General features: G+C 43.3%; 1 protein-coding gene across 1 annotated transcript in view; it reads left to right on the plus strand.

Moving 5' to 3' along the window:
* LOC126191119 (uncharacterized) overlaps window positions 1-14241 on the plus strand; it is an 885930-nt gene that overhangs the window by 271565 nt on the left and 600124 nt on the right. The gene's annotated exons all lie outside the window — the stretch shown is intronic.

The raw sequence follows: 14241 nt of genomic DNA on the forward strand, positions 1-14241 counted from the left end.
TTTATTGAGTAGTGAAAACGCCTGGTCTTGCCTACTGATGTAATGAATGTTGTGTCTAACCTATCTTAATTTCAGATGACATCACGTGACACAATGTAATAACCTATAGCTATGTAATGATGATGCAAACATGTTTATGTGCAACTGTATTATGTTTATGCTAAGAAAATATGTGACGTGTGTATGTATAATTACTTATTTTTTTAACTGATGTATCATGTAACTGTTACTATGTAAAAAAAATTTGAACAAAACGAGTGCCAAAAAGACATTGCATAGTGAACCTCTGTTCACGGACATTAACGAACATTACTAACTCTGCAACTACGCAGAAACCTATGTAAAAAAAAAAACGGTTAATGCCATTCATTATGCAGCGTATCTATGTAAACGCGATGAATGATTTCTTTGATTAATAACTATGAACATTTAGGTGAGCTATATTCAGCAAAAAAAAAACTGAAAATGTGAAGTGCATAATTCGTGCATCATCTAGTGACATTACTACAGTACCTAACTTCAAGATGTTAACTGGATTAAATGGACACAAAGTGCCTGTCCAGAAAACAACACGACGGGTGGAAGAATTTTGGTTGGAACTTCAGGGAATGCAATGTTCTCGAAATGTGACAGACACTCTTACCTGGTCTGTCCAAGGATCGACGCCAGCTATGTGCCGTCCGAGGTTCTGCAACCAAGCTTCCACGGAATGTAAAAAAAAAACGAACTGCACATGGACCAATTACTCGACGGGTCACGTCTGATCTGTAATGAGCAATGCCTTTAGTCACAACGAACTGCATCACAACGACTATAATGGAAATGGGAAATGGACACGCTTATGTATTAATCATGTTGTTATACACCGATGTTACTGTGATCAAAAAAACTTTACCACGACGATACTAACCTGTAAAAAAAAAAAATTATTGTGCAGCAAATGAATATGAACTGTAATAACGACACGATGTGTATAGGTCAATGCACCTGAAACATACGGACATTTTTCTTTGAAGTATTTCAAAACAATACTATGTAACTAAGAACATTCAACAATCTATGTTGTATTGTGTTATAACAAATATTGTAAATTTAAAACTAAGTTACCTGTCATAGAATGTAGTCTTCATATGTAATCTTGGTTGAATATTTTCTTTGTGCAACGACTGAGAAACGCGTGCACACGAACAATATGAACTGCAATACTGTGCCGCGTGATCTAACTGTACGATATAACGGCAGTGCCGGAGTCACACAGACGCTTCTGCGCATGCGCGCACACTATCTGCCAACATAAGAACTTTTACGGCGCACCCGCGTCATTCAAATTTTGTATATAATGTGTATAATGTAAGTCATGTAAATAGTTGTAGATAACTTAGATTTTCTTGTGCCTTTAGGTGAATTGCTCGCCTGCAGGTGTGTCCTTTCGCCTCGCAATTCAGGGGGCAATATAAAGGCACATTTGCATGCCGAGCGTGAGTTTCCTCGGAAACGCGAAATATTAATTAAATAAATAATCAGTGACAAATAAATAAAGCCTATGGCACACAACTGCAGCGCTGTGTCGCTGATAAAACAAAAGCACAATTACGTTACTCTTATGTTTGATTAAGAAAGGAGAGAGCTCTGGTAGAAGTGGTGCGAGAAGCACGTATTTTATTCTATTGTCTGGCACACCGCCATATTTCATGTTATAGAAGAATACTGCGAGTTGCAACCAGACTAGGCACTCGATTCTGTAAAGAATTTATATTTATAAAAGTAAGTAGGATTATGAACTGTAGGCTTATTCATTGAATATATCTGATTTAACTAACTGTGTAACTTTTTTATGTTTAGTAGACAATCACCTCTGTACGACGTATTGGCATGGCTGGCAAATTATTGAAATATTGAGATTTAGATTATGAGTCCGCACCTACCGCAGCAGTCTTTGGAAACGATTTATTTACGAAGTCCGATTATTTCAGTTTTATTTCACGGTCAACTACGAGTAACATTGCCTTTACGAGAAAGCCATTGTCAAGCGTCTGATACCGAATAATTAAACGTCCACGTTCCAGATAAGCAAATATTAATTACAATTACAATCACAATCACCATCATACAGATAGAAAAATTAATATTTAAATAATATTTTTTATTTTATTTATTTTATACGCTGCGAGCCGGTGGCTCCTGTTTATGATAGGTGGGTCACAGAAACTGACAGGCGATTGGGATGTGAAGCCAGGATCGCTGAGCGAAGCAGGAATCTATACCGCACATTGGTTGCCGTGTTGCCAGCAGGGGGTGTCACCACACCAAGAAAGGTGTCTGGTAATGGGCAATGTGGCTAGTTATCATGTCTTAGTCAAACAAATGCACGCCAGAGGCATAAACAGGCTTGTCCATTGACAGTGACCGGGCCAAATATCTCACGAAATATGCATCAAACGAAAAAACTACAAAGAACGAAGCTCGTCTACCCTGAAGGGGGAAACCAGATGGTGCTATGGTTGGCCCGCTAGATGGCGCTGCCATAGGTCAAACGGATATCAACTGCGTTTTTTAAAATAGGAAACCCCATTTTTATTACATATTCTTGTAGTTGCACCTGTCTCACCTGCTGTGTCAAAGAGAACTGCAAGAATTGTCACTGTCATAACAGGTGGTGGTGCCTCAGATGTCGTCACACTGTCAGTGTGGTTACTTGTCTTGCCGCCAAAAGGCTCGTATCTTGACTCGCGTTATGTGACACTGCTGTACAATATTGCCTGACGAAGCGTAAAATATGTAAGCCCTATATTACGCAAGTGGCATGGGTCCATTGAGGTATATTTCATTGAGTATTGCCGTCCTGAACTCGTCGATTTTACATTCACGAGACAGTCAGATAATTCTTGTCACTGTGAGCCACAGTATTGAGGAACTATAAACTGGAGTCCCGATACTCCTGCTGCTGTCAAAAGTAGCCATTGGTGGTAATCATTTATCTTCCTTTCTCAAGGTATAACACGATTTTCTCACAGTCAAGTTTAAAATTCGATTTCTGAATGTGAAATGCCTTTCTTGTACACAGACTGATGAAAGGGGGGGGGGGGGGGGGGTTACTTCTGCTATCCTCTGGTGATGTTGCCTGGAGATTTAATAATTTACATAACAGAGCATGCCTTAGACTTCATGTCACTTTGAAGTTTGATGCAACCCACTCCTGACATGGCAGTTTTAACGGCCATCTCTAGAAATGCAACTGACCGTTATCTGATACTAACATTCCTTATGCTTATATAACTGTATGCAACACATCAGCAAAGTGGGCAACAGATATAATTTGACATCGTGAAAGGGTATCTGACAGTGGTCTTCAGCAGTGACAGCGTAATAAGGTTAGAGGTAATAAGCTTAGTTATTCTCATTTCACTTTTGGGATATGATAATTTAAACTTTGCAACTGGAGGGACAAACATGCTCCACCTCCGTTAGCAAAATGAATAGACTGCCTCCCAGAGTAAGTGGATCTCTGAGCACATGACCTCAATGAACTTTTACAATGGTTATAGTGACATATTAATTCCTAGGGCACTGAGGCGTAGAGAACCATTATGTATGAGGGTATAAAGTACGAGGAAGAGCTAGTAATGAAAACACAGGTGGTAAGGGACATTTAGTATGACGCTTACGTGCAGTGCCTACAAGAAATCTGCGTCATTCACAACGGGGGAAAGGAGAAGCGATTAGCGGATGAGTGTGTGTTCGCTGACTAGAAGCTTGTTAGACAACTCTCCTTGATCTTTCATGATTGCGGCAGAGAAACTGGTAATCGAAAAACAGTTTACGCATAAATAATGTATTCGTCAAAACTGTGCGTCTTTTGTGATCTAGATAAAACAGACGATATTGTTAGTAGTGAATATAAATTACAGCTCATCAAAGTTAGGGATATTTGCAAAGAACGGCGGACATCAAAGTCCCAAGTGAAGACTGAGTAAGCGGATAAGGTACTAGCTCTTTACGTTGAGGGATCAGAGCGCAAAACACAATTTTGGGATCATAGTTTATAAATATGTAGTTTCCTTAACATAGTTTTCAGCATCTAACTAGCGTCATTCGTTCATTGTCTTCGTTCTCCAAAAAGATCAACATCGACAACCGGTTAATCCTTGTACGTGTTTCGTCTTTTCAGCACACACTGAACGCAGGGTGACTCACCTAACGTTATCGCTGGATATATTTCGTAAACCACATCAAATACTGACGAACCGATTCCACAGACCGAACGTGAGGAGAGGGGCTAGTGTAATTGTTTAATACAAACCATACAGAAATACACGGAAGTATGTTTTTTAACACAAACCTACGTTTTTTTAAATGGAACCCCGTTAGTTTTGTTAGCACATCTGAACATATAAACAAATACGTAATCAGTGCCGTTTGTTTCACTGTAAAATGTTAATTACATCCGGAGATGGTTCAAAATGGTTCAAATGGCTCTGAGCAGTATGGGACTCAACTGCTGAGGTTATTAGTCCCCTAGAACTTAGAACTAGTTAAACCTAACTAACCTAAGGACATCACAAACATCCATGCCCGAGGCAGGATTCGAACCTGCGACCGTAGCGGTCTTGCGGTTCCAGACTGCAGCGCCTTTAACCGCACGGCCACTTCGGCCGGCATCCGGAGATATTGTAACCTAAAGTTGACGCTTGAGTACCACTCCTCCGCTGTTCGATCGTGTGTATCGTAGAGCACCGAATTACGTAGGGATCCAAAGGGAACGGTGATGGACCTTAGGTACAGAAGACACTGGAACAGCACATTAGGTCCACATGCTAACACCTTTTTATTGGTCTTTTTCACTGCCGCACGTGTACATTACCATGAGGGGTGAGGTACACGTACAAACGTGGTTTCCGTTTTCAATTACGGAGTGGAATAGAGTGTGTCCCGACATGTCAGGCCAATAGATGTTCAATGTGGTGGCCATCATTTGCTGCACCAATTGCAATCTCTGGCGTAATGAATGTCGTACACGCCGCAGTACATCTGGTGTAATGTCGCCGCAGGCTGCCACAACACGTTGTTTCATATCCTCTTGGGTCGTAGGCACATCACGGTACACATTCTCCTTTAACGTACCCCACAGAAAGAATCTCAGAGGTGTAAGATCAGGAGAACTTGCTGGCTAATTTATGCGTCCTCCGCGTCCTATGAAACGCCCGTCGAACATCCTGTCAAGGGTCAGCATAGTGTTAATTGCGGAATGTGCAGGTGCACCATCATGCTGATACCACATACGTCGACGCGTTTCCAGTGGGACATTTTCGAGCAACGTTGGCAGATCATTCTGTAGAAACGCGATGCGTGTTGCAGTGCTCTCCGATACACACGATCGAACAGTGGAGGAGTGGTACTCAAGCGTCAACTTTGGGTTACAATATCTCCGGATGTAATTAACATTCTACAATGCAACAAACGGCACTGATTACGTATTTGTGTATATGTTCAGATGTGCTAGCAAAACTAACGTGGTTCCATTAAAAAAAACGTAGGTTTGTGTTAAAAAACATACTTCCGTGTATTTCTGTATGGTTTGTATTAAACAATTACACTAGCCCCTCTCATCACGTTCGGTCTGTGGAATCGGTTCGTCAGAATTTGATGTGGTTTACGAAATATATCCAGCGGTAACGTTAGGTGACTCGCCCTGTATATATTTACACTCCTGGAAATTGAAATAAGAACACCCTTGAATTCATTGTCCCAGGAAGGGGCAACTTTATTGACACATTCCTGAGGTCAGATACATCACATGATCACACTGACAGAACCACTGGCACATAGACACAGGCAACAGAGCATGCACAATGTCGGCACTAGTACAGTGTATATCCACCTTTCGCAGCAATGCAGGCTGCTATTCCCCCATGGAGACGATCGTAGAGATGCTGGATGTAGTCCTGTGGAACGGCTTGCCATGCCATTTCCACCTGGTGACTCAGTTGGACCAGCGTTCGTGCTGGACGTGCAGACCGCGTGAGACGACGCTTCATCCAGTCCCAAACATGCTCAATGGGGGACAGATCCGGAGATCTTGCTGGCCAGGGTAGTTGACTTACACCTTCTAGAGCACGCTGGGTGGCCGGGATACATGCGGACGTGCATCGTCCTGTTGGAACAGCAAGTTCCCTTGCCGGTCTAGGAATGGTAGAACGACGGGTTCGATGACGGTTTGGATGTACCGTGCACTATTCAGTGTCCCCTCGACGATCACCAGTGGTGTACGGCCAGTGTAGTAGATCGCTCCCCACACCATGATGTCGGGTGTTGGCCCTGTGTGCCTCGGTCGTATGCAGTCCTGATTGTGGCGCTCACCTGCACGGCGCCAAACACGCATACGACCATCATTGGCACCAAGGCAGAAGCGACTCTCATCGCTGAAGACGACACGTCTCCATTCGTCCCTCCATTCACGCCTGTCGCGATACCACTGGAGGCGGGCTGCACGATGTTGGGGCGTGAGCGGAAGACGGCCTAACGGTGTGCGGGACCGTAGCCCAGCTTCATGGAGACGGTTGCGAATGGTCCTCGCCGATACCCCAGGAGCAACAGTGTCCCTAATTTGCTGGGAAGGGGCGGTGCGGTCCCATACGGCACTGCGTAGGATCCTACGGTCTTGGCGTGCATCCGTGCGTCGCTGCGGTCCGGTCCTAGGTCGACGGGCACGTGCACCTTCCGCCGACCACTGGCGACAACATCGATGTACTGTGGAGACCTCACGCCCCACGTGTTGAGCAATTCGGCGGTACGTCCACCCGGCCTCCCGCATGCCCACTATACGCCCTCGCTCAAAGTCCGTCAACTGCACATACGGTTCACGTCCACGCTGTCGCGGCATGCTACCAGTGTTAAAGACTGCGATGGAGCTCCGTATGCCACGGCAAACTGGCTGACACTGACGGCGGCGGTGCACAAATGCTGCGCAGCTAGCGCCATTCGACGGCCAACACCGCGGTTCCTGGTGTGTCCGCTGTGCCGTGCGTGTGATCATTGCTTGTACAGCCCTCTCGCAGTGTCCGGAGCAAGTATGGTGGGTCTGACACACCGGTGTCAATGTGTTCTTTTTTCCATTTCCAGGAGTATATATATATATATACATATGCTAGCCAAGCCTGAAGCTGGTGGAGTCGTATTTGACTACGAACGGCACCTGTCAGCGTCATCAATGCTTTGCAAGCGTCAGTCGTGGCCAGAACAGTGTTTTGTGTAACTGTGAGTGCATTATGTCACAGCAGAGTAAACTCTAACGTGGGAAAATTGTGGCTGCTGCCGTCGTAAATAAGTTAGCCGAAGTATTTGGTGTTTCAATAGGCACTGCATCGAAGATTTGTACCACATACAGGGAAATCGGAGAAACATAATTCAATAAGTCAGAACGCATACGAAAATGTTTACGAGTGATCGTGACAGACGGCCATTGAAGAGGATCGTGACGACGACAACTTGAAACATCACTGCAGAACTGAATGTGGCTCTCGTAAATCCTGTCACCACCAAAATAACACAATCGGAATTACAGGGCGAGGTGAAATGACAAAACAACACTTCAGCGGTGCAACTGCCCATAGTAGAGAAACGTGGTGCCGAAAAAATAAAACGTGGACTATGGAGAAATGGGAAAAGCCCTTTGGTTGGATGAGTATAGTTTCACACTGTTTTCAACTTCAGCCCGGGGTTACGTCTCACGCATGTGTCCCTGGACTCCAATGGAGCTACCAAAAGCGAAACTTGGCTGGGGTTCGGTGATGATTCGGATAGCCATTACGTAGTAGTCCATGTGCCCCGTCGCTACTTTCCAAGGTAGCTTTACTACCAAGGATTATGTGGCAATTTTGGTTTTTGAGATCCATTCCACATTAAGATATTTCTTCCCCAATGGTCATGCTGTCTACCAAGGAGAAATGGACACTGTTCATGGTGGTATGATCGCCCAGGACTGGTTTTGTGAGCCACCACAGTAACCAGGGCTCAATATTGTACAGCCTTCGTGATTTACTTTGGAGAGGAGGATTCGTGATCACTAGTCACATCAGTCATCGTTACCTGTATTTGCCAGCATTTTGCGGGAAGAATGGTAGAAGGTTCCCTTGAAAGCAATGCGGGGTCTATATTTATGGATTCCGAGACGACTGGAAGTCAGTTGGAATGCCAACAGTTCTCCTGCACCGTATTAGGCATGGTAATTTATTGTGTCTGTAGTGTTTGCATGTTTTAGTCCACTCACTGTAGCTCGACCAGTCATCTAATAAACTACTGCCTTTCATTTATGAACTGCGCTTAGATATATAAACAGGCTCATGATCAAGTAATCATTTCGCTCTGGTGTGGAGCCACACTCATACAAAACTCTCTAAAAGATGTTACCACCGTTTGAAAGTACACCAGGTTTTATTTCACAACGCAGATATCGGTCATTGGCCATTTTTAACTGTTACACGTATCGTAAATCATTAACCTTGAATAGAACACAAGTCACAGCGGAAATATCTATCTTAGGTTATATAAACCAATTTTGGCAAAATTTAATGCGAAAACGTTTATGTAATAGGCGAATTTACTGGAAATTAGCGTGACCTATTCACTTGATATGTTTGTGGAATAAAATAGGAGACAAAAACACAAGTTTTTAACTTCGCTACATCGTTTCTACTCAGCCACTGACATAAACAGTTTGCACCATGTGATCTTGTGTACCACGATCGTTTTTCTTTTCTTGCTCATCAGTCCTCTGAATGGTTTGATGCGACCAGCCTCTACTGTGCCAGATTTTTCATCCCAGAGTAGCAGCTCCAATCAATATCCTCAATTATTTGCTGAATGGGTTCCAATCTCTGATGTTTCTCAACAGTTTTTCCACTCTACAGCTCCCTCTAATACCATGGAAGTTATTCCCTGGTGTCTTAACATAATTATGTCTTATCATCCTGTCCCTTCTTCTCAGCGTTTGCCATCCTTTCCTTCCGTCGACGATTCTTTGGAGAATGTCCTCATTCCTTTCTTTATGAGTCCACCTAATTTGGAACATTCTTCTGTAGCACCACATCTCAAATTCTTTGAATCTCTTATTTTCCGGTTTACCCACAGCCCACGTTTCATCTATGCTCCGAACGTAGATTCTCTAAAATTTCGTCCTCAAATTAAGGCCTATTTTTGGTACTAGGACACTTCTCTTGGCCAGATGGATGAAACGGTGGCTGACGGTAACAAGAACTTAATGACTTCCGTCTTTCAATCACTGGCGTTAGCGTAAAAAAGCTAGTATGGAGGGTAAAATAATATCCAAATAAACTAGTTTATATGTCACTGATTCTTTCGTTTTGATTAAAATGAGAACGTATGTAATGACTTGCACGCTAAAAAATAAAACAGCTGTAGTTTCGAAGTGAGGAAAAAGAACGTTGAATGTCGATGTAATGACTACTACGTATGATATCTCTTCCTTCTTTTTCTAGACTCTTATGACCCTTATCAGCAATATGCGTGCTCTACAAATCTCTCTTATAATGTGTTGGTTGGAAATTCAGTGTGGATATTCATTCTAGCGGCGTCATCGTAGGTTGTTTCTACACAATGTACCTGTTGGTCTTTCTGTTCCTCCGTATCCATCAATTTATCTAGAGGATGCTATAATACATAGTCTCTCCGACGTTCTCACTATATTAATACACTTCACGTCTTCAGTTTTGTGAAAACGTAACGATGTTGGTACAGCTTCAATAGTTTTCTGGCAACATCGCCGGTTACATCTCCTAAAATACTTTCATGTAATTTTGTTATGAATGTTACTTGATTCTCTCCTCTTCTTCCAAATCGTTAAATCTTCACATCCACGCTACAACAAAAATCAGCATTATAAACGATTGCATAGTAAATTTTGAAGCTGCCGCTACGAGTTCTTTACCGTCTTTAATTCCACTCATATGACATATGAAAGAATACGGACTTGAAACGGTTTGGAAGGAATGAATAAGTGACTTCCAAAAGATTATGAGACAATCAACGAGTAATACAGAAGAACTGGAATGCAATCGAAAGAAATGAATCGATGCTGAGACAATTAGAAAAAAAAACCGGAAGTTTCGTCATTTTCCCAGCACAACAGCTCACAATGTCAAGTAGAGAGGATAAGAGATGCAAACCAGAAATAAAAACAAAAGTGTCTCTGAAAAAGAGAAATATGAATTTAATCGTTAGGAAATCTTCTCTCAGGATGTTTCTCTGTAGTGTTAGCTTCTACCGAAGTGACAGTTGGGCAACAAACACTTCAGATCTAAATTTTGTGCTACGGAGGTATGCTGGACATTAAATTGGGCGATCGTATGTCTAATGAAGCATTGAATTTAATTGGGGAGGTATGACATTTATGGAATGATTCAAAGAGGACAACGGTCCATTTGACATACCTGCATCTAACTCTATACTTAGCAAGCCTACTTATTGTGTGTGGAGGAGTGTACTTTTGCGTGACATTATCATTTCTCTCCTTGCATGTGTCGGCCGCGAACTGCGTTTGGGAAGAACAAATGAGAGTAAGAATACGTGTAAGCTCGAAACTAGCTTAATCCTCACGGTCTTTCACGAGATGTATTAGATGAAGTGATCTGATAGTTTACTCTGCTGGGAAGGAAAGCACACAGAATTTTACCAGTAAATCACAGAGAAATCCACAGGCGCATATCGCTAATGTCTGTCTGCTGTGGAATGCCTGCCTTATTGTGTCTGTTACTGGAATTTGAAGAGGATCTCCGTGACATTTAGAAACGAACCTGCGGTGAAACGTGCTGCTCTTCTTTCGATTTTCTCTATTTCTTCTATCAGCTCTCTTTTGTATGGGTCCCATGCTGAGGAGCAGTACTGAAGTATTAGTCGTACAAGGGTTTTGTAAGCTGCTTCCTGAGAATTCTCCCAATGACACTCATTCCGGCATATGTTTTCCATTGATTTCATGTTGTCAGTTCCCCTGAAATCGGTCCATAGATATACTTCTAGGCAAGTAAACCGATATCGCTGCATCCAGTACTTGTTTGGCAATTGTTTAGTAGTTGAATAATGGGCATTTCTGCCCCGTCATGCACAATACTTTAAATTTGGGGGGGGGGGGGTTGAGGGGAGAATGAACATCTCTGCACCAAGAGTCGATCCTCTTCAAGTCTTCCTGCATTTCAGCATAATTTCTTACCCTTGTAACATCTTTGTATAGAACGGTACCTTCTAAAAACAGCTTCCTGCAGTTTCTGAAGTTACTCAGGAGTTTATTTGTATGTACTGGGTGATCCAAAAAGGAAGAACAGATTCCAGGTGTTTATTACAAATATAGAAACACATTGCGCTTGTCACTGTATAGGGGAACGTTCAGAGTTTTGATACAACTACTCTGCTGTTTGTTTGTAGCAACACAGTGATAATATCACAAGAGAACTCAGTTTGAGAGAAGTCAATCCACTGTTCACGTGTAACGTGCTTTGCGCCTTGGATTGAGCAAGAAGACGCCTCTCCACAAGCGATTTATGACTGTCAAACAAAATTGTTGGAAGTTTGCTGCATATGCAAAGGGAAGAGCACTGGTCAGCCACACACGTCTGATGAAAATGCCGAGCGTATCTGAGATCAGGTCGCAAGGAGCCCTTGAAAATCCGCGATACGGGCAGCGCAGGTTCAACTGTTCAAATGTGTGTGTGAATTCCTAAGGGACCAAACTGCTGTGGTCATCGATCCCTAGACTTACACGCTACTTAACTAAGTTGTGCTAAGAACAGCAAAACATCCATGCCCGAGGGAGGACTTGAACCGTCGTCGCCTCAAACTGCGGGACCTCTCCGTGTGGCGGGCAGCTCAGGAACTTCAAGTTCCTCAAACAGTGGTGTCGCGTGTTCTGAAACGACACCTGGGTAAGAAGCTTAATGAGCTGTAGTTACTGCAGCAGCTGCCTTCCGGAGACCATAACAGAAGGTAGATTTCTGAATTTCATTTCTCCAGAATATGGTACTTTTTTGGAACAACTCATCTTTTCGGACGAACCGAAGTTTCGTCTGCAACCCGCCATAATTTAAGAACTTCAGGGGCACAAAACCTTGGCGTCATCGTTCAACACAAAAGGGACTGACAGAAACTGAGCGTTTTGTACTGCTTCTGTTCACAAAGTTTATGGGCCTTCCTCTTTTGAGGAGGAAACTAAGATAGGTATGTCATACCTGAAGAAGCTCCTAAATTGGTTGTTTCTTCAACTTCTCGGAGATTCGAAAGATATCGTACTTGTGCATGACGGCAACCCGCCTTCCTTTAACCTTGAGGCACGGCGGTGTGTTAACGACACAGCCGAACGTTGGGTCGGAAGAGATGGACAAGGAGATCTTGTTCATTGCTTTTGACCTCCCAAATCACCATACCTCACGCTCTACGATTTTTCGATTTTTTCTGTGTGGGGGGAGGGTGGGGGGACGTAAGGACAGAGTCTTTGTCCCACTTGTGGTAGCTCCTCTGAAAGAACTGAGAAATCGAATTTGTTAAGCTGTCGATTCAGTACAGAGGGACCTGTTGATTCGGGTGTGGAGTGAAATGGACTATTATTTCGATTTTTCTCGAGCAACACACGGTGCTTAAGTTGAACGTGTGGTATAATGCTTGTGCGAACATGGAACTTTGAACCTTTGTCTGTCCAATGACATGTGCATGTGTTTCAGTCTTTCAATGTTTGAATGTAATAAAAAACTAAAATCTGTTCTTTCTTTTTGACGCATCCTGTATTGTGCTGCGAAAACTAATGTTCTTATAACACGCACTTGGAATAGGTCCGAAGTTATTTTTACGTTGAGTTTATGTTAAGTGGCACGTTTGTCTTGCTCACCGGCAGAGAGTCATGGTTGTTGGCGAGTTGAGCTGGCGCCGTGAATAGGCCGCCCGCACCCACCCGCTGTTGAAGGAGGCAGCGCTGGCGCCGAGGCGGAGCTGTGATGGACGGATGGCAGTAAGTTGTCGCACGGTCTACAATGGGAAGCCTTCTCCAGCCTCGTACGCCTAGGAGCTGTCTGTTGGACATCGCTAACCATCAGCCCGGAGCGTGGCTGCTGTGTGGACTCAAACATATCGGTTGAGTGGTTGGTCTTCTTTCTTAGGGAGAGAGGACAGCGATTCCAGTGAAGACGAAGATAAGGGTTTCTGCATATCAAGATGTAGTTCTACCTGTATGATTTAATACCCGGCAGCTTAACTTAATACAAACCTGCCAACTTGGCAACATAGCGCTTGCGCGTCCATCCGTCCCCTCCCCCCCCCCCTCCCTCCCTACGTCGCTGTAGCAGCACGTCAATCACAGACAGCGATCACTCTCGAGTGTTCTTCTGTTCGGAATCTTATCAAATAAAAATTGTTAACCTGCCTTGCTAGCGTTCAGCATGACTAGGAAAGGTCCGGATTTAGGCATGCCATTTTTAATGGTCAGTGAGAAGGTGAAGTCTGATGGGAAAGCACTGTGCTGAATATGCCGCTCTACCGTAACTACCGAAGCATCGACAGTGAGCCGTCACAATGAAAATAAATATTCTCAACACACGATGGATTGTGGACCGGAAAGGTACAAACTGATTATTACATTAAAACCACAATTGCCACAATGTCAAGGGTAAGCCTTCTCTTTACTTTTCACTGTCGAAAAAAAAAACTTTTTTTAATTCTAGTCATAGCAATACAAACTTGCGATATTTCTCTTCAGATAATGTTGTTAAAGCAAATTATGAGACTGTCTTATGTGATAAGATTTTAAAGTTCATTATTGCTGTTGTTGTCCTGGAGACATCTGAGCTGAACTGCACATCAGAAATCGCAGTTCGAGCAAGCTATATTGTTGCACCGAAAATTGCATATGTGGAAGACCTTCCAAGGACGGCCAGTCTGTAAATGAGTGTTTTGTAGTGCGTTCGGAGGTAATATGATCGTCTTTAGTGGCCCAATTAGAGGCGTTAAGCTTGTCTGACCGTACAGTTTCTCGAAGAGTGCAAGAAACTGGCGTGGAATTAAAGGAGCAGTTGCGCAATAAATGGTGTAATTTCGTAGAGTACTCTATTACCCTCCATGGGACGACGGAGAATCGCAGCATAGCTGAACTTGGAATATTAACAAGGGGCGTCGAAAAAGATTTCATTGTTACCGAGGAACTGTTGGGTGCTATTTCTTTGAAAAGTACTACAAACGGTGAAGGCATTT

This window comes from Schistocerca cancellata, chromosome 6 (assembly GCF_023864275.1).
Source record: "Schistocerca cancellata isolate TAMUIC-IGC-003103 chromosome 6, iqSchCanc2.1, whole genome shotgun sequence".
Classification (NCBI taxonomy): Eukaryota; Metazoa; Arthropoda; class Insecta; order Orthoptera; family Acrididae; genus Schistocerca; species Schistocerca cancellata.